This window comes from Myotis yumanensis, unplaced genomic scaffold, assembly GCF_028538775.1.
Source record: "Myotis yumanensis isolate MYYU_CA2020_CCGP unplaced genomic scaffold, mMyoYum1.0.hap1 SCAF_2, whole genome shotgun sequence".
Classification (NCBI taxonomy): domain Eukaryota; kingdom Metazoa; phylum Chordata; class Mammalia; order Chiroptera; family Vespertilionidae; genus Myotis; species Myotis yumanensis.
The window spans coordinates 141,101,714-141,106,734 of NW_027223753.1; positions in this window are offsets into that span (position 1 = coordinate 141,101,714).

A 5,021-nucleotide genomic window follows, 5' to 3' on the forward strand; every position below is an offset into this window, starting at 1 on the left:
AATAATTTTAAAAAAGTTTAATTGAAATACTTAGAGATAAAAATGTGTTAATAATATGTGAGAGAAGTCATAAAAAAGAACCAAGTGGAAATAGTAAACACAGAAAGTATCATAGTTGAAATAAAGAACAGAATAAATAAAATAAATAATCTAAGGAATTATTTTCAGCATAAGAAAATAATTGTTTGCTGGACAATGAGATTGAACACTCTTAGAAGGTAACAGAAAAAGAGAAAATAAAACCATAAATCAATAGATTCGGAGAATAGAAATAAATGTGCTACTGTTCAGTTAATAATCTTCTCAGAAGAAAGGCAGGGGTGCTGGTGGTGGGGGAACAAAGGGAAAGCAGACATATTTGAAGGAATAAAGAATATTAATATGCCAGAGTTAGAAAAAGATGACAGACCTCTTATTTAAAATAGCTCATAAGCTAAACTTTCTGTGTCTCCATTTACCCACCAATAAAATGGGCATAATAAAATGTCTATCTTACTATTTAAAAAAAATAATGTAAGGAATAAGTGGGTTGATATATATAAATCCCTGAGATTAGTGCCTATAAATAATCATTTATTATTATTATTACCTAGATAAACATATTGCAATTAATTTCTAGAATATCAAAGACAAATGGAAAATGCTTCCCAAAAGAATAAGCATATCACCTAACAAGGAAAAATTATTAGCCTTTTTAACACCATAATTATGTGGTAGAACCAAGAGCATTATATCCAATCAGGTCTCAAAATGGAAACCCACTTGGAAAAACTCTTGGAGAATGTGCTGAAATAAGAAGATTCATAAAAGCACAAGGGTGCTATCAGAGATACATGAAGTAATGGTGGCCAAAAACCAGAGGATATTACCATTATTTTTAAAAGAATGAATTGAGGAAAATTAAGTCTAAATCACATCAACATTGTGTTGGATGTGGGAGACAGGGAAAGGAGACCAAAATAATATAAAACCTGCAAGATACAAATATTGCTATATGTCGGAAGCTAAAAAGGGAAAACCTCTAAGTATAGATTTTAAGTTAGGGCCACCACCTAAGAATAAACATAGCCAGTAAGAAGTTTCATGCATTTCTGGCAGGAATGATGCAGCTATTTTGGCAAGCATCATGGTAGCTACTAGTCAGATTATATATACTGACTAGAGGCTCAGTGCATGAAATTCGTGCATGGGCTGGGGGTGTCCCTCAGCCCGGCCTGCATCCTCTCCAATCCGGGATATCTTAGGGGATGTCAGACTGCCTCTTGCAATCCAGGACCACTAGCTCCTAACCGCTCACCTGCCTGCCTGCCTGATCGCCCCCTAACCACCTCTGCCTGCCTGATCACCCTTAACCATCTCTGCCTGCCTGCCTGATTGCCACTAACTGCTCCCCTACCAGCCTGATTGCCCCTAACTGCTCCCCTGCTGGCCTGATCACCCCTAACCACCTCTGCCTCACCCCGCACCTGGGACTCAGGATTCCCTCCTCCAGCCAGTCGCAAGCACCTGGGATCCAGGCTTCCCTCCCTCTAATACCCAGGACCCAAGCCCGCTTTGCCCAGGCCGGCTGCAGCTGCAGGGGACCATGGGCTGGCAGCTTCACCTGGGCCTCAGCCGCAGGCACCCAGGACCACGGGGCGGGTGGCTTGTCCCTCTCCTGGGCTGCAGGCACAGGCACAGGTGCTGGTGCCTGGGACCATGGGGCGGGCGACTAGTTGCTCTCCCAGGCTGCAGCCTGGCTGGTCCCCATTCCTCTCTCACAAGCTTATTTGTGCCTGGCTGGTCTCCATTCGTCTCTCACAAGCTCATTTGTTCCTGGCTGGTCCCCATTCCTCTCTCCCCAGTGTTGAGTGTTTGAGCCATGATGGTGTGAGGGCATGAGGACCATTTGCATATTAGCTCTTTATTATATAGGATACCCTATGGCTCAGAAACTTCATTCTGGGCCTGCATTGCAGATTTATTAGTACAAAAATCTGCATAGGGGCACATATGAGGATGTAGGTGTGAGTTTCCTAGAGGTGTCCTACATTAGGTGTATGGATGAGTTAAGTAGAGTGACAGCAAAAGCCACTCCAGCAGCAGTGTCAGCAGCCCTGAAACCGGCACACAGCCAGGGCAGTGACTTTATCGAACTGCCATTACGGCATATGTAATCCAGGGCAGGGCTCTTTGTGGGTGCCTTACAAGGTAATGGTTGGACCTCTAGAAGTGGCAGCAGAGATGGAGAAAAGAACTTATCATGGGCTGTGAATGGGATGCTAGCAAGACTGGAAGGCTAACCTTTGCTGTAGTTGGAGCAGCAGTATGGCTGCCCTGGGGTGATGTGTTTTAATGGACTTGGGGCCTCACAATGCTTCTCAGTCTTGCATTTCTAATTGTGGATCCACAAAAGACAAGGAAGGGGAAACTAAAGGGGAAAATAACTTGTTTCATCACTAGGTGGATGAAGGCAACATGTTCCAACTTGAAGTGTTGGAAGGGCTTCTAAATATGTATTGGGGTTGGGATTCAAAGGGCTTCAGGGTGAAACACCACCTTTGGTACAAATTCCTCTGTCATTTTCTGAACATTTTCAAATCATGTTACATGTGGTAAAATAGCAATTCTAAAATTCTGCAGTGCTGTAGAACCAATAATTTTTAAAATCAGTACAAAAGATTAGCTATCGCCTAATATTAGACTCATAGTGTAGTGGTTTACTGCCTGGCACTGGACACAGATTATATGTGTTCAAAACCCAGAGCTATCATGTATGATTTTATGGAATAATATATGTATTTTTACTGGTACAGAGTAACTTTCAAACAAATGTTTTTTTCTATTTTCTTCTATTTCATTCTTAGATTGAAGAGCTAAATATTATTATGTGATTTGTAAATCACATTTTGGGCAAAGTTAAAGTGTTGGATTCATCTGATTCTTTTTGCTTAGTTTGGGCTCAATTTAAGACAAGATGCATTAATTTCTTGAGAAGAATTAGGTAGTCTAAACAGAATTTTGGATTCTATGTTTGATCAACTTACATAAACAGATTTGTTATATTATTTCATAGTGAGCTCAGAAGTTCTTTATTAATTAAAAGCTATACAAGTTACAAATAGTGATTTATAACATACATTTGCCATTATTTTTCTATATAATTTATTATCCTAGAGAGTGTAATTATGAACATAATTACTCTCATTTATATATTTTAAATATGTATTTTAGCCTAAATAAAGTGGCTGTTCTGCTCTATAATTTTCAATCACTTTAAGTTTTATGTTAACATGTATGCTTTTTGACATTTGGACTTGAATATCATAGTTTATGATATGTTCAGTGATGTTTACTACATTTTTTTTCCCTTCAGCTTGAAAGGATATAATAAATATTGCCTATTTAGTATGACAAACAACCTAGCAATTTAGGATGAGGAAAATTCTAGAAATAATAATTATATTTATCACAGCATATGCAAACATTAATTAATAAAATTTATAATGATTTATATACTTACTAGTGGCCCAGTGCATGAAATGTGTGCATATTAAAAGAGGATTGATTAGAGGAAATATTTTAATATTGCTATTTGCCCTTTCTCTATAATAGAAGTGTCAGAGATGAAAGAAAATTAGTAAAATGTATATGAAAATCTTTCTCCTGTCAGAATCTGGGGCGCACCACAGGACCCAGAGTCAAGTCCCTGCCCACCCATGTGCGCCTTGAAATCGCATGAGACCCAGACCTGGCCGGCCCCACCCCCATTGGGCTAGATCCAGATCCAGCCAGTCCCACCCTTGTTAAGCCCAGACTCAGGTCCCCTGGCCCAGCGCCGGGTGAGGGGCATGGCCTGAGGTCCCCTGTCAAGCCCCGCCGGGCAGGGGGAGCAGCCTGAAGTCCCCCAGCATGGTGTGGGGTGGGGGGCGCAGCCTGAAGTTCTCCGGGCTGGTTTGGGGGGCAAGCCATGAGGTCCCCCGTCAAGCCCCACCAGGTGGGGGACGCAGCCTGAGGTCCTCCTGCCTGGCACAGGGAGGGGTGAGCAGCCTCAGGTGTCCTGTCAAGCCCTTGGCTGGGGTGGAGGGTGTGGCCTCAGGTCCCGTGGCCTGGTGCTGGGGTGGGGGATGTGGTCTGAGGACCCTCATCAAGCCCCACTGGACGGGGGGTGCGGTCTGAGGTCCCCTGGCCTGGCGCTGGGGTTGGGGGTGTGGCCTGAGGTTCCCCCATCAAGCCCTACTGGGCGGGGGGCGCACCTTGAGGTTCCCCTGTCAAGCCCTGCCAGGTAGGGTAGTTGGGGGGTGCAAGGCTTGACAAGGGACCTCAAGGTGCGCCCCCTGCCCAGTAGGGCTTGATGGGGGACCTCTCGTTAAGGCTTGTTTTTGGAACTCAGCCTCTGCTGTGGGTGCAGCCATCTTCTGTTACAGAAACCTCCCTGCCCCTGGCCCAGTTCTGGGGCAGGGGGTGGTCCTGAGGTCCCCTGTCAAGCCCTGCCAGGTGGGGGGGGCACAGCCTGAGGTCCCCCAACCTGGCACCAGGGTGGGGGGAGTGGCCTGAGGTCCCCTGTCAAGCCCCATGGGGGAGGTTTGGGGGGGCGCAGCCTCAGGTCCCTGCTGATTGTTCGTTGAGGATCGTTATGGGAACTCAGCCTCCTCTGTGGGCGCAACCATCTTGTGTTACAGAAACCACCCCGCCTCCCTCCACTGTGGGCGCCGCATCTTTGTGGTGGAGTGACAGGCAATTTGCATATTCCCTCTTTATTATATAGGATACTCATTTTTAGATCATTTCAATAATGAATGGGAGACCAAACTGCTTTAGGAATGGATATGCCATATATATGAAGAAATTGGATGTGGGGAGTATACTCTCAGGTTTTTTTCAGTTAGACTTGTGTGTGTTGTGAAAGAAAGGAATTGAATTATATAAACAATTGAAAAAATGTGAATATTCTTTTTTTTTAATATATTTTATTGATTTTTTACAGAGAGGAAGGGAGAGGGATAGAGAGTTAGAAACATCGATGAGAGAGAAACATAGAT